Source organism: Capra hircus, chromosome 7 (assembly GCF_001704415.2).
Source record: "Capra hircus breed San Clemente chromosome 7, ASM170441v1, whole genome shotgun sequence".
In the NCBI taxonomy this organism is placed as follows: Eukaryota; Metazoa; Chordata; class Mammalia; order Artiodactyla; family Bovidae; genus Capra; species Capra hircus.
The window spans coordinates 50,348,338-50,367,468 of NC_030814.1; the positions used below are offsets into that span (position 1 = coordinate 50,348,338).

Consider the following 19,131-nt stretch of genomic DNA (forward strand, 5'->3'; position numbering starts at 1 on the left):
GCAAATGTTCAGGGGACAGATTGCTCGAAACACAAGGTTTGGGTATGCCAAGATGACTGAAAAGAGGCGCTAGCTTGGATTGCTGTCAATAATAAGACAAGGCATTTGTGTGTTTCTCCATAACTAAAAAGGGCTTCCCTGGTGGCTCAGACAGTAAAGAATCTTCCTCCAATGCAGGAGACCCAGGTTCCATCCCTGGGTCAAGAAGATCTCCTGGAGAAGGGAATGGCAACCCACTCTCATATTCTTGCTTGGAGAATTCCATGGACAGAGCAGCCTGGCGGGCTACAATCCATGGGTTTACAAAGAGTCAGATACGAATGAGCGACTAACACACACACCATAACTAAAAGAGCAGTGTTGTATTAGTTACCTATTCCTGCTGTATTGTTACCTATACCAAAAAATTGCTTGGTGGTTTAAAACAACCCAAATTTATTATTGTACAACTCTCTAGAGCAGAGATCTGACATGAATCTTATTGCACTAAGATCAATGTGTCTTCAAAGCTGCCTTCCTTTCTGGAGACTCTCAGGGAGAATCTGTCTCCTTGCCCCATGTCTCAGCTTCTGCATTCCTTGGCATGGGACCCGTTCTTCTTTCTTCAAGGCTAGCAACAGCTGGTCAAGTCCTTCTCACACTGCATCACTCTTGACCTCCTCTCCTGCCTCTCACTTCTACTTTCATGGACCCTTCTAAAGGCCCACCTTTGCAACCAGGACAATTTCTCATCTCAAGATCCTTAACTTACACTTGATTTGGTCCAATGGGAAGAGGAGGAAAGAACAGTTGCCTGTGGCAGAGTAAGGAGAGACTCTCTAGGAAATGGGAAGAGATTGACTAGAAACTGGGGAAAAGGGGAGAGAGGTACAGTTGTCAGAGATGAATCAGGCTTTGCACTCAGGAATATTCATCAGGAATATTTGGTTTAGGGAAGTGACACAGTGGTAAATTTAAGTTTGGATCTTTAGAGAAATAACTGACAACTTTTCCACTTTCAAATTTTGAATGGGGGTGTATGATCAATAAATATTCAAGACATACAGGCCAGGGAGAGAAATCATGGGTGGGAACGACTGAGAGTGAGACCTATTGAGATAGAGACAGGTCTATCAAAGAAGGTAAAGAAGAGACACCTAGGATGGGGAGAGACTGAGATGGGAAGAGAGAGATAGGAGTGAGAGAAAGATACAAAGAGAGAAAGTAAGATGGGGAAGAAATACCACTGGGCCAGGTTGGCAAAAGAAGGAGGAAGTAAGAGGCAGGAGTATCAGCAGAGAGAATCTTAGAAAGGGACCAGCTCAAAGGTTTCTGGCATGAATTTGTTGGTCAATTTAAATTTCCCGTTCACTTGGGTTGTGCTCACAATTGTAAGTTAATAATTTTTAAGATTGTCTGGAAAGATTTATTTGCTTTCGGAGGTTAATTACTATCACAGCTCCTCTGTTTTGTCAAGCTTCCCCGAAGACTCTGTGGTCCAGGAAGTGGGGGAGTAGGGTGAATTATCTTCCCAATAGCCCTTTGCCACCTCCCCCGCGACCCTCCCCCGCTCCCACCCCACCCCTCCACCCCCAACCTGTCTCACTAAAGGAAGACTTTCCCCTTCCCTTCCCTAAATGACTTAATTCTTGAAATGGTTTGTCCCTGGAATTGGAGGCCTTGGAAAGACGTGTTGGGGAAAGATGTTTCTCATTCGGTCACGATTCCTCACAGATATTACAATGCACTAGTGACACACAGGCGGGAGCTTTGGTAAGTCTCAACACGACTGGGGATTTATGGTCCCCATTTTACATAAGGGAGCAGAGGGGCTAGTCTTCTGTCTAACCTCTCGCTCAAGGTCACAAACTGATAAAGCCAGAATAGGCTTCCTCCAGATTATGGAAGCAAAACGAGTATTGGCAGGATCACTTGGGAAGACTAGTCAGTTGAAACACTGACCGGAAACTTGGACGCCTTATATCTAAGGGACTACGGATCTCACTCTGAACCCTGCTCCCAACTAACCATGCCCTGGCGGAGTCAGAGGCTGAGAAGGAAGTAGACTGTAGATTTCCCCTGGAACGGACACCACAGGCACCTACGCTTTTCACGTTTATTATCTTTCGCTAGAGGAGTGGGTACTCAGAGAGGTTAATCAACTTCCCCAAGGTCACCCAGGAGCCAGCAGTGAGCCCAGGACTACCTTCCTCGGTTGGGCAGCGGTCTCCGGGGAAGGCGCCCGCTGGCCGGTCCCCGAGGAGTGAGGTCCCTTTGGCTCCCGCCCGCCTACTCCCGTGCGCACCCGGCCGCGCCCCCGCCATCCCTGGCTTCCGGAGGGGGCTGTCGCGGGGAGGATGCGGGCTGGGGGCTGCTGAGCCCGCGGAGCCACCGTCGGTCAGCCGAGAGGAGGACGATGCTCGGCGCGCTCAGGTGAGCCGGGGCTGGGGGCTCTCCGTCGCAGCCCCAGGCGGGCCCGCGCCTCTCGCTCGCCGGCCTCCCAGCGCGGGGGCTGGAGCCCGCACCCGAGGGGGCGGCAGGGAGGGCGCAGGCAGCGGCTGGGAGCGCGGCGGCGGCGGCGGCAGAAGCTAGGTTCCGCGGCGAGGGGCGGCCGTTCCCGTCCGCCCGGGCGCCTCGCTCCCTAGCCTCAGCCGAGGGTAGGTGCGGCGAGGGCCCCCGGGTCACAACCCTGCGAGCCCAAGCGTGCGCGGGGACGCGGCGGCGCGGCGGAGACGGGTTGGGGACTCTGGATTCCTGGGACCTGGCTTTAGCTCAGGGATGGGCTGCGTGGCGACTCAGACTGTAGGTGGGCTGGCTGGTTGTGTAGTACATGCCTTCAGCATGGGACCACTAGGGTTGGGGCTCATGCCCTGCACTTGGGTACGTAAGTACTTGTGAAACTGCTTGTGTGTTTGCTGACTCTGTGAGGTAGTATAACGTGTGCGTGTGTGTGTATGTATGTGTGTGTGTGAGAGAGAGAGACATAACACAGGCTGTGCGTCTAACCGTGTGTGTGTGTGACAGGGTACATGTGTGGACAGTATGGACGATACTGGATGCATAACGGAGAGAGTGGACTCTGTCTAACTCTCTCTGTGCATAACAAGAGACGCATATCCAGCGTGTATAACTGGCTGTGTGGCTGTGTGTGTGAGTGACCATGAGTGTGTGGGCACGCTGTACTGCATGAAGTATTGGTGGTGGCTGCTAGGGCTAGCTTCGTGCGATTGTCTTTCACAGAATCCCAATCCCAGTTTAAGATGCCTTTCTGTTCAGCTTGCTACCCAGTGTCTGGCACTGTGCTGTTGGTCCCCTTTGGAAGAAGTGGCTGTTGATACAGGGAAGTGGTGGCTGGCAGAGGTGGAAAAGTCATGGCATGAACTCATGTTCCTAGAGTTCAATGTTGAGAAAACGTTGGCTTGGATTCCTATTGGTTCGTTGAAATGGATAAAAAATGTTTAAGATACAGGTTCAGCATGACCCAAACAGTGGCTTTTGATGGAAAGACCCTTAGGCTAGTTTGCTCTTCTTGTCTTAATATTACTGCGATGGAGTCCATGGGTCAGAAAGCTGTGGGTAACTCTGAGGGTAGTGGGTGGTGTTTGCCTAGGCTCCTGTGTGGAACTCCAGCCTCACTGACGAGGTAGGAGAAGTTGCTATGTGCTGCTGGTGAGCCCAGGTGATGAAGGGAAAGGACACTGATGATGGATGCAGTGCCCTAGAAACAAGGAGTAAGTCAGGACATGGGATGAGACTCATGGAGTTCTGAGGAGCAGCTCTCCAGTAAGAAATGACGAGTGTGGGAAAGAAACAGTAAAAAGTATTTGCATCATTCTCGCGTCATTTTTCTGTCTTATGTATATTTTTTCCTTGCCACCCTTACCCTAAACTCGCTCCTGTGTTTGTATCATTTTCCACCTCGGAAATATCTTTATTATAATTATTATTGTACAGCTGAGTGGGTCATCCCTGAAACTCCAGGAGAACTGTAGCGCATCAGACAAGTGGGGGCCTCAGGGAGTGTTCAGATCAGCACTTGCTGAGGCCCAAAGGACAGTGATGCTCTTGGTTCCTCTGAGTTATCTGGATTTTTGCCCCTGAAGCTGCTCCTTCTAGGGGCCATGGTGGCCTTGTAACCAACAAACTGAATACATTTTCTTCCGCTTGAGTTCTTCCAAACCTCCCTAATACTGTTCATCCCCTCATCTCTTGCTTCAGCTTCACAGACTAAAGAACAGCACCTGAAACACAATGTAAATGACCTGCTATCCAACCTCTTCCTGACTTTCCTGTCTTTTACTGAACCATCACCATCCTCCAAGTCACTGTGGCTGGAGCCGAAGTCACTTATTTTTCTTTATTCATCAGTAGCAGCCATCGCTTAATTAATAGGCAGGTCTTATTCATTTTTCCTCAATACCTATTGAACCTAATATTTTTGTTTTGTTTTGTTTTTTAATCTCACTGCCCTCACCTAATTAGGTGAAGCCCATATTCAGGGATTTCCAGAGATAGAGACTGATACAGGCTGTAATCATTGAAAAAATGCAAAATAAATGCATATAGAGGAGTACCTTGATAGTATCAGTGACTAATAAATAAATTCTTTGGAAGAATCTGGACCTTTTGATGATTGGCGTATTATGTGATCTAGATCAAATCTCTTGGTCTTTTTAAATCTCACTTTCTTTATCTATGAAATGAAATGGAAGATTTCAAGTAGAATTAATTTCTTAAATCATATCCAAGGTTTTTCCCAGCTCTAAAATTCTCTGCTTATCATTGATGTTCTTTATTTTTATGAGAAACTTTTAATGCCTTATGGTTACCTTCCAGTATCCAACCATCTTTAAAAAAAAAAAATTCAGGTTATCTTCAGGGAAAAGAACTAGGCAAAGAGAAAAGGATGAAGACGCACTGTTGCCTTCATTTTGTGGTTGAGAGTCTACCGCACATATCAAGTCTTAGAGATGAAAATGTCTTGTAGGTTACCTATCCCCGCCTCCCATCAAGTGCCAGAATCTTCCATACTATTGCCTGTTTGAAAATTTTAAAAAAGTGCCAAGTCTTATTAAAATAACTTCAAACAACACTGTAATTCAGGGTTTCTCAAACCTCTTGTACTATTAATGTTCTGGGCTAGAGAATTTTTGTCATTAGGGACTAGCTTGCCCATAGTAGGATATTTAGCAGCATCTCTGCTATTATTAGATGCCAGTAGCAACTCCCTGTTGTGACAACCAAAAACATCTACAGATATTACTAGTACCTCTTTTGGGGACAGAGCTCCCCCTCCAGCACCTATTGAGAACGATTGTTGTAATTCAAACACAAGTTTTGGGACTTTGAACAGAAAGATCTTACAACAAAGTATTTTAATAGAGGAATGCTGTGTTGTTAGCTGCTTTCCCACTCGCTTCCAGCTTAGCCACCATCACACGTTTACCTTTATCCCTCCTAGTTTCTCACTGCCTTGTTGCTATGTCTGGAAATGCTCAAGATGCTGCTAAAGGCTGAGAAACGTTTTAGAGACAACATAGTAATAATCCTAATAGCTCACATTAATCCAGCCCTTATTATGTGCCAGACACGGCTCTAAATGCTTTACATGGATAATCTCATTTAATCTGCATTAAGAATCCTTTAAGAGAGATACTTCATTTCCTCCATCTTAGAGATGAGGTAACTCAAACTTAGAGAAGTGGAATAGCATGCCTAAGTTCTCTCAGCTGTAAAGTGGTGAACCTGGGGTTAGGCTGTTTGCTCCAGAGTCTTTCTTCTGAACCTCCATATGAAACTGCCTTTTGAGAATGAGATCTTGATGTCACAGGGTAGAAAGGATATTAAACATGGTGTAATTCAATTGTAGAATCAAGTCTGATTCTAGGTAAGTTAGAAACTGTGAGGTCGATATCTGTGTTCAGTTGATGTATTGTGACTTCCTCCCTGTTTTGTCTTCTCCTGCCTCTTTGTAATTGAGGTTATTCAGAAATGGCTCTAAGGCATATGCAGAGTGAGAGAGGTGGTGGCAGCCTTGGTTAAATTAGTGGAGAAGGGCTCAGAGGAAAGGAAGAATGGCAGGAGGGAGCCAACAATGGATGAAACATTTCTTTTCCCATTAAGTCCTTACTATTATCTAAACTTTAGATATCCATTTTATCACGCAAATAAAGTCGCCATACTTTTATCAGTTCCCTCCTTCTGTTTTCTTCTTGGCCTGCCCTTTCATTTGTCCATTCTGCTTGCTGTTTTTATACTATGGGGCATTAGAAAGTGGTATATATTTGGACAGATGGAAATATAAATGTGATATTTAGCCACTAAACAGGCTTATCAATAGGGCTAACCTTAAATACAGTCCGAATAAAAATGACTACTTTACCAATTACCAATTACTTTACCAACTGAGGATCCAAGGCAAGACCTAACAAGGTTGAGGGTCTTAAAGGGTCTTTCCTCTAAGACCCTATATTAGTACACAGATTACTGGTCCCTGCTCCTAGAGTTTCTAATTCAGTGTTTCTAGGCTGGGGTCTGAGGATATGCATTTCTTACAGGTTTCCAGAAGATGCTGATGCTGCTAGTCCAAGGAGCACAATTTGGGAACAACATAGTTAAGACCTAATAACCAAATAAAGCTCATGACCCACCTACCTGAGACTTTTTAAACAAAAAGTTATCTTATTTTTAAGATAACTAAATATTTGGATTTATGAGAACCCACTACATCAAGATTAAAAGAACAACAATTACTAGGGACTAATTGACATCTCTCACTTAGCCTTTTATTTTGAATTTTAGGAAAACCTTTTGTTTTTTTTCAGCTTTGGTATTTCTGGGTTAATATTTCTGATCTTAGGTCTTTTCTTATTCCCTCCTTCCACTTACTGCTCAATTTGGGTGACAGAAATCCTCATTATTCACAGGATAATCCAAATAAAAAGTACTTTAAAATCTTGTCTATTGCCAGATAAATTCTGACCAGTCCTTCTGAGATTAAGAAAGATGTTACCTCTGCAGCCACCTTTTGTTACCTGTTGCTTTATACTTCTTTTCCCTTTTAAATCAGTACCAGCCCAGTGAAGAAACCCAACAGAAATTCAAGTCAAAACAGTAATAGGTAACTGATTAATTTGTTTTAAATTTCAATCAGAGAACTTTCTTTAAAACCAAATTTCAAACTCAGTCAACCCCTTCCTTCTTTCTGACTGCCAGCATGTGTTTCTTTTTGCAGGATCACACATCCTCCACCCAAACAAGGTGTTTCCAAATACTTAGGAAGATTCAGTGATTCTGAAACTCAGTTGCAATTTAAATAATGTTTATTGGATATTTACTCTGTGCTGTGTAGTTGTTACACCTATTATTTTTTATTTTCCATCAGTCACAGAGAGATGAGGTTTTGTTTGTGCAGAGATGAGAAAAACAAAGCCTAGAAATTTAAGCTCTTGTAATATTAGAAAGCCCGGGAGAAAAATCAATAACCTCAGATATGCAGATGACACCACCCTTATGGCAGAAAGTGAAGAGGAACTAAAAAGCCTCTTGATGAAAGTGAAAGAGGAGAGTGAAAAAGTCGGCTTAAAGCTCAACATTCAGAAATTGAGGATCATGGCATCTGGTCCCATCACTTCATGGGAAATAGATGGAGAAACAGTGGAAACAGTGTCAGACTTTATTTTTGGGGGCTCCAAAATCACTGCAGATGGTGACTGCAGCCATGAAATTAAAAGACACTTATTTGTTGGAAGAAAAGTTATGACCAATCTAGATAGCATGTTGAAAAGCAGAGACATTACTTTGCCGACTAAGGTCCATCTAGTCAAGGCTATGGTTTTTCCAGTGGTCATGTATGGACATGAGAGTTGGACTGTGAAGAAAGCTGAGCGCCGAAGAATTGATGCTTTTGAACTGTGGTGTTGGAGAAGACTCTTGAGAGTCCCTGGACTGCAAGGAGATCCAACCAGTCCATTCTAAAGGAGATCAGCCCTGGGATTTCTTTGGAAGGAATGATGCTAAAGCTGAAACTCCAGTACTTGGGCCACCTCATGCGAAGAGTTGACTCACTGGAAAAGGCTCTGATGCTGGGAGGGATTGGGGGCAGGAGGAGAAGGGGACGACAGAGGATGAGATGGCTGGATCGCATCACTGACTCTATGGACGTGAGTCTGAGTGAAGTCTGGGAGTTGGTGATGGACAGGGGAGCCTGGCATGCTGTGATTCGTGGGGTCACAAAGAGTCGGACGCGACTGAGCGACTGAACTGAATTGTATTGTATTAGTAAATATGTACAATTTTCTTGTATATAGTAAAGGCCACATTAGTTTGCTTAAACAAAAAGTGAAATTTGTTGGAAGGATACTGGGGCTTCTTGTAGATCAAGGAACTAGACCCCAGGAAAGATGGGAAGAAGGTCATCTCCAGAGAACTCAGTTCCAGGCATTCACAATCTTCTCCCCATTGCTCTTCAGTTAATGTGACACATTCCCATGATTGTGTCTCTTGGTTCAAATTCTCACGAGAAAGGATATGATGGCCTAAGGTTATAGCAGAAAAGTGGTTGCCAGGGCTCACTCTTGCACTGTGGTAGGTATTCCTACTAAAAGTGGTCTAGAAGATGCTTGAGTGAACATCTCCTGTTGTCACATAACTAGTTGGCACAGAGTGGATTTGAACTCTGGTTTGACTCTAAATCCGATGCATTTCTCCTACCAAAGGGATAGCTCAGAGAGAAGCACGTTAATTTGGCATGTAGTAATGGCCACTTGCCTTTATTTTCAAGGTTCACCCATGTTAGACCTTCCCTGTGTAGGGTCTTACAGCTTTCATTTGTGCATGCCTCCTGGGCTTCCCTGGGTGGCTCAGTGGTAAAGAATCTGCCTGCAATGCAGGAGACCTGGGTTCAATCCCTAGGTTGGGAAGATCTCCTGGAGAAGGGAATGGCTACCCACTCTGGTATTCTTGCAGAATTCCATGGACAGAGGAGCCTGGTGGGCTACAGTCCATGAACTCACAAAGAGCTGGACATGAGTGAGCAACTTACACTTTCCCTCTGTCTCTATCCTGGTTTCTGATACTTCTGTGACTGCATCCTGGCTACTCTCTGTCCATCTGGTCTCTGTACCATGTGGCCTGGTTTCTCATTCTGCTCAGGCATGTCATGTCTCTGGCTCACCTAGAACAGCTCTAGCTCACAGATTGTATGAGCTGAAGGAGTCTATCGTCTTGTCCCATCTTCTACCTGTATAGTAAATCATTTCTAAAGTATGCCAGGCACTTACCATGAGCATTGCTGAGAGCTCTATATCTCATTCAACTCTTCTAACAACCCTGTTGTTGCCTTTTGAGGGGTTTATTTCCCAATATTTTATTGTAAAAAAATATTTAAGAGAAAAGTTGAAAGACTTGTATAGTGAATACCAAATCCTTACCAAGTAGGTTCTGTAATAACATTTTACTAACTTCTTTTTAAAAACTATCATATTTCTATCTTCATTCCTCTATCCATTCAGCAATTATTTTTTTTTCGGTGATTTCAAAGTAAGCTGTTGTTTCTAATTCTCATTTTTATCACTGGGAAACTGAGACCAAGACAGGTGACATGACTTACCCGAGGTCATTCATGAGGAGGTAGTCGATTAACACTGGAGCTCTGACTCCCCCAAGCCATGTTCTTAACCGCCAAGCAGTATTGTATTTCCTGGAAGGGCAGAAAGAAAGACTCACTCAAGGTTGCTTAGTGTCAGGGCAATGACTAGCACCAGGTCATCTGATTCTCAAGCTCCCCAAATTTCCATTGCTTTGAACCGTGATAAACAGTACTTTAAACTACTTTAAACAGTACATGATAAACTACTTTCCATGTAGAAGCAGGATTTCTTCTGCTCCACAAATATCTGCAGATTTGGTGCTTTACAACCTACAAAATCTCTAGAAAATCTGATTTTTGACACAGATGATTTTGCAGAACTAATACACTTTTTCTTCCTTCTCAACATTTAAAAATAATTTGTGGAAACGACAGGCTGGGAAATTATCATTTTAGATAACTTTTTACAGTGTTCAGAGGACTTTCACATATGTTATCTTATTTGAACTTCATGAGTAATAGCAGATCTGCAAGACAGGTGGGCTGGATATCTAAACTACCTTGAACAGCTGGAGACCTGGGGATTATGGAAGCAAAATGAGGAACTTAGTGTCACATACTGCTATGAGCAAAGCTGGGCTTTGTTTTAAAAAAAGCATTCTCTTCAAGTGTCAGTAGACTTTCTTGTAGGTTTTAATGAGCTACACAAATAACTAATTAATAAAATTGAGCTGCAAAAGTTGAGGCAGAGAACTATTGAGATCTGGATCCTTCATGGGATAACTTAATGTTTGAAAGGTCTGGCCTATGGTGTGGCCTTGGATAATATCTTCTTTCTATGCCTCAATTTTCTTATCTGTGAAATAGGATAATTGTAGTACTCCTTTGTAGCATGATGTGAAGATGAAATGAGGTGATGCATGTGAAGAATTTGGTCCTTAGTATGCGTTAAACAAATATCAGTTATAGAAACATTATTCTTCTCCTGCTTCTTACCCTAGAAGTCTTGTCTGTGTTAAGTGGACCCCTTTAAAATCTACAGTTTAATTTTACATTTTCCAAGAGGTTTGTTTGCAAACTACTCTGGTAGAAAACTGTGGGCAGCAGCCTTTTGGGAGGTAACATCTTATCAGTCCAGTAAAGATGCAGATTCTGCTCAAGAATTTATATCTAAGCTCTAAATAGCACATGTCCTTTGAGATTGCACTGGCATGCTTAATTGTATATGCTAATCAGCACATGATATCTGGAGTAGAGAGTTCTGTATATACTGTTTTCTACTCCAAGAGGTTTAGAAGAATTAGAAAGGAGTGGGGACAGAAGAGATAAACATACTGGCAGAGATCTTTCAGCAAATACTGTAATCTTGGTTTCTCAGCTGATGAGGTGTTTAAACAGATATAGGAAAACAATGAAAGAGGATTTCAGAAGGGTGTGCTCACCTGGTGGATTGCAGTCCAACCTTGATGTGTTTTCCAAACTGCTCTCCATGAATCATCTGCACCAGAATCACTGAGACATTTGTTAAAATGCAGATTCCTGGACCTACTGATTCAGAAATGCTTTGAATGAGACACCCAAACCTTCAGTTTTGCAAGTGATTTTAAGTATTCTAATGTTTGAGAGCCACTACTGTCAGCAACATAATACTGCAAGATCTAAAATACTAATTTGGAAGCTTAATTTTGATGGAATGTAAATTTTTAGCTTGACCTGCTCCCAATTCCAGGCCTCTGAAATCAGTGGTGACAAAACCTTTTGGGCATTTCCAGGCTCAGGTTTCAGGGGCCTATTTTATAGAGAAGAGGAATAATTTCTGTAACCATATCCCAAAGTAGGGAAGATCAGCCCCCAGATGCTTAGCTGTCTTTGTGGAGAAGCAGAGTATGAAACATTCAGATTCCAATGACTGAGGCACTGCCAAACTGGAGACCAACCTTGCTACAGTAGCTGGCTAACATTATATTGTGAAATCTCTGGGTACCTGCTTTTTAAGTGTTCATCTTTACTTATTTTTTGCAGTAACTTTGTGACGTTGGTATTACCGTTGCCACTATTATACAGATGAAGCCACTGAAGCTAAGGAAAGTAAGCAATTTGTCAAAGGTGTAGTGGTAATTGATGCCTTGAGTCAGGGGCTTGCAAACTATGTGACTGGCTGCCTGTTTTTGACTGGCCTACAAGTTCAGAATGTTTTTTTACATTTTGTAATTGTTGAAAAAAATCTAAAGGAGAATAATTTTGTGACACATGAAAATTGTTAAAGGTTCAAATTCAGTGTCCATAAATACATTTTATTGGAAAGCAGTTATGCTCATTTATTTTTGTATTGTCTGTGGCAGTTTTTACATTGTAGCACCAGAGTTGAGTAGTTGTGATGATTACCTTATACTTTAAGAAGCATAAAATATTTGCTAAATGGCCCTTTACAGAAAACAAAACAAGCAAACAAACAAAAAACTGCCAATTTCTGCTTTAAACTGCTATGCTAGCATTTCCCAAACTTCAGTTATTTGGGAATAACTACTGTTGTGATTACTTCTCTTGCAAGCATTTAGAGTATTATATGCATAGCACTTTTCTTTAGATCAATTAGTTTTCCTTAGATAAATTTATTTTACAGAGAAAAAAAAGTATAAGTGCAAACCAGTATGAGTTGAAAGAAATAGAAGGTAACTGTAAAGAAAAATGCAAAAACCACACAAAGCAACATGTTAGATTTCAGCTAAATAGTTGGAGCAGATACTGTCAACTCTTCCTCCCATTTTCCTGCAGATCTTCTCACCATTTCTGTGTATACCATCCTGACTTACAATGATGAGCCAGCATAATATTTGGAGGGCTGCCCTCGGTCTGCTGAAATTAACCTTTTTTACAAATACAGTGACTGAAGGTGCCTAGGAATCCATGTCTCCCTGGGGATGGTTCTTAAGCAATACCTAATGGCTGCAGGAGTATCAGTACCCCAGTTCCCTCCCCACTTGTTCAGGATAGTTCTGAGGCATATGTTTTATATTGTTTCCCAGAACTTCCCAGTGGGATTAAGCTTCAGTAGCTTAAGAAGCTGCCTTTCATCCTTTCTCCTGTATCATTACTTCCCTGCCAGTGTACCTGCAACTGCCAGATCAACTGTGTGCGTCTCTGTAACCCTCACTTCAAGATCTGCTTCTTAGGAGGACCCAGAAGACAGCAGTGCTTCAAACGAAAGACTGTGAGACTCTGATCTGTGTGTTTTTTTTTTTTTTTTTTGTAATTATAAAAGAGAGATTACCAAATATCAGGAAGGACTTGACAATAAGCTATGAATCCTTTTCTTCAATGTAAGTAACAGTAAAAAAATTGAAAACAAAATAAAAACCCCACATTTTGTTACCACATGATCCAATGGTACTTCTGTCCACCTATTGCCTAATATCATGTGCTTTTTCCAGGAGGTATGAGAACCATACTTGCAAAATCTATGTTCTACCTTAAGGAGTCATCTAAGAACAGTAGCGTCAGCAATACCTGGGAACTTGTTAGAAATGCAGGTTGTTTACTCTAAACCTACCGAATCAGAAACTTGAGGCTAGTGCTCAACCATTGTGTTTTAACAAGCCTTCAGGTGATTCCTGTGCATGCTTAAACATGAGAACCACTGCTGTACAGTAAACAATCTCTTATTTAGTTCTGCTTTCATTGCATTCCTGGATTTCATCAGAATTCAGAATCATCCAAGACTTGCTCTTCCCCTCAAACGTGACTGACAGATGGTTTTCTGGCTTCTGTTGAGCCTCCCACTGAGATGGACCTTGTTGCTTGCCAAAACATACAGGTCAATAATTGGACAGCTCTGGTGTTAAATGACCTTCCTCGCAGTATGGCTCAAACTTCTCTTGAGACTCCCACTGATTCCCCTTTGGCAACTCAAAGACAAGTCTAATTCCTTCTCTAATTATCAAGTGGAAGTTTCACATCATGTCATGCCATTCATTCAAGAAATACTGATCATGCACTGTGTCTTTCCTTGTAGAACCTGTGACTGTGTTGGGAGTGGGACATTAATCAAGTGATCAGAAAAGTAAATATGTAAATAAATGACCCTTGAATCGTTTTCTTTATGAAATACCCAGATCCACATTTACTGGGATTGGGTTTCTTGTAATATCAGTGTCTTCATCATGTTCTTTGGTGGTGGTAGAGAATATGTGCCTTATAAAAAAAAAGATTTCTTGAACTGCTTTAGATATACTTCATTCAGTTCTACATGAAATGGACATTCATGTTCCTCCTTTACATTTCCTGTAATTCACTTTTTCCCCCAAAGATAGAATGAGTATGCCTCTTAAATAGTCTTTCATTGGTTAAGGGCTGTTTTCAGTATTCATTTTTTAATAAAAAGACTAAAGTTTCCAGCTGAGAAATGTTTACTTATCTAGGAAGAATATTTTTTCAGTTATTTTGAAAAAAATTAAAAGACATTTTTCATGCTAATTGTATGTATCAGCATGATAGTCCCTTAAGTGTAACTGAATCGGCATCTGTATGGATTTCCAGCTATGGAAATGAGACGCTTTTTATTTAGACCAAATCTTTCTAGATGACTTGGCACAAGTAGCATTTTGACATCCAGTCCTAGAAAGAAACACACTTCATAGTCCAACTCTCATATCCATACATGACTACTGGGAAAACCATAGCTTTGACAAGACAGACCTTTGTTGGTAAAGTAATGTCCCTGCTTTTTAATATGCTGTCTAGGTTAGTCATAACTTTTCTTCCAAGGAGCAAACATCTAGATAAACAAATAATGTGAATATTTACTAAACTAATTTATAGCAAGATTCTTTTAGAGTATGATCATCTGATTGAAGTAAATTTCTGAGCCAGAATCCTATAGATTCCAAACATTTTCCAGAAAACAAAGTCTTAGTAAATAGCCAATGAGAGGACTTTTTTCTTCCATTTAGTGAGAATTTACACAGTTGCAATCTTTCAGATTATCCCTGAGTCTCTTTCACAGTGAAGGTAACTAGGAAATCATGATCACCATGAGATGCAGAAGACTTTGGGGGTAATGCTAGTGTGTTTGATCCTGGTGAGACTGACTGTTTTGGTATATGTGGCTGGTAGTGGGTTAGGGTAATGAGGCTAACAATAAGCATTTGACAGCTAACTCTTAGCAAATATCTGGCTTTAGTTAATTGTACATTTCTGTGCTCTTCTTTTAGTTCTACATGTTCAGAAATGACTGGGATAATGCTCAGGAGATGGAATCTGTTTGAGACAGTATAGGTGAATTGAGCATGCATTTGTTTTAATTGGAAAATTATTCAAAACACTTGGTCTCTTGCTGGGGATTTGAGCAGAATTAACATAGAATATCACAGTTTTAGCACTGGAAGAAACCTTACCAGTCACCAGAATCATATCCTTCATTTAGATATCCTTAATTACGCATATGCTGCCTAAATGCCTCCAATGGCAAGCAACTCACCTTTTCAAAATTTCCTTTAACTTCTGAGAAGTTCTAATTACTTGAAGTTTCTTCCTTTGCTCGCCCTGTCCAGTACTCTCTGGCCCACTTGATTCTACCGTTGGGAAAATTGAGACCCAGACTGATGAACAAGCTTGCTTAAGAATAGGAGCAGTGAGTTAGCAGTGGGTCAGGCTGAGTGATTTCTGGCCTAGTGTTCTTTCCATTGTGTCAAGCTCCCTCTCTCAATTTGGCAATTAAAATAAATAACGTTTTACTTATTCCTGACACTTGTCCAAAACAGAGGTATTGGAATATGCCCTTTGATGTAGAAATTTAACCCATGGAAGCATACTCTATAAAGAAATGTGGTCAATCCTTGCACAGTTATGCATGAATATATGCTCATGCAGCCAAAACCAAAGGAAAAAACCAAAGTGCAACACAGCAAGCTGAGTTATGACATTGCTCCAAGTTGGCAGATGTTGGCATTGTACCAAACTACATCGATATTTCACTCTCATAGGTGAGGACTATTTACAGGTGAGCCCTGTGCTCACAACTTCTCATAATAGAGATGCAACTACACACCTTGTGTTAACCATTAACAGCTGTTCCACAGCAATCTTTCAGAGTATTCTCAGTAAAAGAACACAGGTAAAGATGAGATGTGCTTACCTTCAGGGTTTGCCCTTTAGTTATTTAAAATGTGTAAGTCAGAAAACTAAGGGTTGGAGTCAGCATTTGGTGGCACGAAGAATATCACCTCTTTCTTCTCCTTCTCCTCCCCTTTTAAGGAAAGATAATTGTCAATGTATGCAACAAAGGAAAGAAGCTTCAAGGAATCTGATGGAGTTGCATGTTTCTGTATCTTTACTTTTATGACAAAGTGTTTTGAATAATTAGTGGCTTGAGCTTTTCCTACTGCTGAGATAATACTGAGACCTTCATTTATACCTCACATGGTAGAAAGGTTTATTTGACTCCCTCTTTCTCTTGTTTCCCAGGACTTGCTGTGCTTTTATCCCCTGGTTATGACAATCTAGGACTGTTTTTCCGAAGGAGATGAGGATACAGTGTGACTGTCATTAAAACACACACATACACATGCATGTGTGCCACAGACATACACGGTCTAATTGAATTTAAATTAGAAATTTTAGAAGTGACATAGCTTATATCTGAGCATGGGAGATACTCAGTTGACTGTGCTTTTAATTAACTAGGTAGTATTTTGTTACGGTGTCAGAAACATAAGTATGCAAGATAAAAGCATGGTTCCTTACACACACCTGTCACTCTGAGCATTCTTCCCAGCAGCTGGTATCTCTATAATCACAGCTCTGATTAGATATTCCTGGTAAGTATGACAAAAATAGTGGACTGTAATCAATGAATCAATTTAGGATAGGTACTGATCACCATTTTCTCTTTTGTTATTCTTCCTTTATCTCTAACAAAATGCATGTTCTCACTGGTTTGTTAAATGGCAGTCATTTAAAATTTGCTCACTGAGTTTCCATGAGCAAAATATAATTATGTACATTGCTATGAATATATAGCTTTCCCCATGTTGTAACATTTTCCAAATGCAGTTTCAGTGACTCAAATTTAGCTAGCTTTTAACTGTTTTTTTTTTTTTAGTTCCAGCTTTTCTTCCTTCTAATCTATATACAAATACAATATTGATTTTCCTGTATATCTCCAAGAATTTTTTTTGTTTCAAATAACGGTTGGAATCCAACTCAAATTGGCTTACACGCGAAGAAAGAGAATTTGTTGGCTCAGTATAATTGGGAAGTTCAAGTACAAAATTGTCATAAGACACTGCTAGACCTTAAGTCTTAAATTATTTCATCAGGATATGGCAATCTCTGTGTTACAACTCTGCTTTCCATTGGTATTAACTTCAATCTCAGACAAACTCTCCTCACATAGTGGCATCGTTGGCCACCAGCAGCTTTAAATTGAAAGTTTAGCAACACCAGGGGAAAGACAGACTCTAGCAAATATCTCAGGGCTGGCTTTACAGTCTAGCCAGTGAATTAATGAATCCCTGGGGCTGGAGAATGAACTGTTCTGATTGGCCAGTCCTGGTCATGTGCTCATCAGTGGGCTTGAGGCAGGGGAGGGGTTCCACAAAGCAAAACCAAGGCATTATTCTCAGAGAAAGAGGAAATAAATGGTCAGCAGAAAATTAAAGCAAAATGTTCCCTTTCATGAGGAGTTTCCCTTTTTAACAGTGGGGGCAAGAGTGATAGGATGAGAAGAACTGCAAGATAAAGCTTGAGTTTCAGAATTCCCAGCCCTGAATTCACTTCCTAGTTTGGTTAAGTACTAGATATGTGACTTTGGCAAGTCAGTTGACCTCTTTGATTCTTAGTCTCTCCATCTAACAATAAATTCTCAGAGGTGGGAGGAGAAGGAAAAGGACAGTATTTGGTACTTGTTAATACTAAAGAGTAAATAAATAAGATGAACTGATTTTTGATATTTCTAAAAATTATATTTATTCTGGAGTGGTTCATATACTACCTCCCAGAGGGAAAGTCACAAACTCTCAAACTTCACTTTCCTCATTTGCAAAACAAATTAACTACTTAGTTGACTCAAGAAATATCTATGAAGGGGATACAGTATGTTAGGCATTTTTATAGGCACTGATGTTATAATAGTGATCAAGATATAACTATGCCCTCTTGAAACTTACATTCTAGTCAGAGAGATAGATCACTAATAAAGAAGCAAAGGAGTATATATAATGTATGTACTAAGAAGGAAATAATAGAGTGGATTACAGAAATTTTCAGAAAATGAGGCCTGAAATTTTACTTAAGTCATCAGCAAAGTGGCATTTGGGCTGTGTCCCTAAGGAAGTAATGGAGTGATCTACATGGTAGCATTCCAGGGAGAGGAAACAAGTGAAAAGGCCCTGAGGTGAGAGCCTACATTGATGGTCAATGAAAAAAGCAAAACCAGTGAGTACAAAGGCAGTGAGTTGATGGGGCATTGGAGAGGAGCTGGGATCAGATTGTGATAAAGTTGTTGTTGTTCAGTCACTCAGTCATGTCCAGCTCTTTGTGACTCCATAGACTGCAGCACACTAGGCTTTCCCTGTCCTTCACCATCTCCTGGAGCATGTTCAAACTCATGTCCATTGAGTCAGTGATGCCATTCAACTATCTCATCCTCTGTTGTCCCCTTCTCCTCCTGCCTTCAGTCTTTCCCAGCATCAGGGTCTTTGCTAATGAGTCAACTCTTCACAGCAATTCACCAAAGTATTGGAGCTTCAGCTTCAGCATCAGTCCTTCCAATGAATATTCCGGACTGATCTCCTTTAAGATTGACTGGTTTGATCTCCTTGCAGTCTAAAGGATTGTCAAGAGTCTTCAACACCACCACAGTTCAAAAGCATCAATTCTTTCGTGTTCAGCCTTCTTTATGGTCCAACTCTCACCTCCATATATGACTACTGGAAAGTCATACTTTTGACTATATGGACTTTGTTGGCAAAGTAATATCTCTGCTTTTTAATATGCTGTCTAGGTTGGTCATAGCTTTTCTTATAAGGAGCAAGTGTCTTTGAATTTCATGGCTGCAGTCACCATCTGCAATGATCTGGGAGCCCCCCAAAATAAAGTATCTCATTGTTTCCGTTGTTTCCCCATCTATTTGCCATGAAGTGATGGGACTGGATGCCCTGATCTTAGTTTTCTGAATGTTGAGTTTTAAGGCAGCTTTTTCAGTCTCCTCTTTCACCTTTATCACGAGGCCCTTTAATTCCTCTTTGCTTTCTGCCATAAGGATGGTATTATCTGCATATCTGAGGTTGTAGATATTTCTCCCAGCAGTCTTAATTCCAGCTTGTGCTTCATCCAGCCCAGCATTTTGCATAATGTACTCTGCGTATAAGTTAAATAAGCAGGGTGACAATGTACAGCCTTGATGTACTCCTTTCCTGATTTGGAACCAGCCTGTTGTTTCATGTCTGGTTCTAGCTGTTGCTTCTTGACCAGCATACAGATTTTACAGGAGGCAGGTAAGGTATTCTCATCTCTAAGAATTTTCCGCTGTTTGTTGTGATCCACATAGTCAAAGGCTTTAGCAT

General features: G+C 41.3%; 1 protein-coding gene across 3 annotated transcripts in view; it reads left to right on the forward strand.

Annotated features, from left to right (window-relative positions):
* The window catches only part of HTR4 (5-hydroxytryptamine receptor 4), a 200,332-nt gene continuing 182,868 nt past the window's right edge, over positions 1,668–19,131 (forward strand). For 2 of the 3 annotated variants that reach the window (XM_018050182.1, XM_018050181.1), the window contains exon 1: positions 2,054–2,412. The gene's annotated coding sequence lies outside the window, so the exon portion shown is untranslated. Of the gene's footprint in view, positions 1,753–2,053; positions 2,413–19,131 lie in introns of those variants that run through there. The other variant, XM_005683139.3, reaches the window with a different exon arrangement.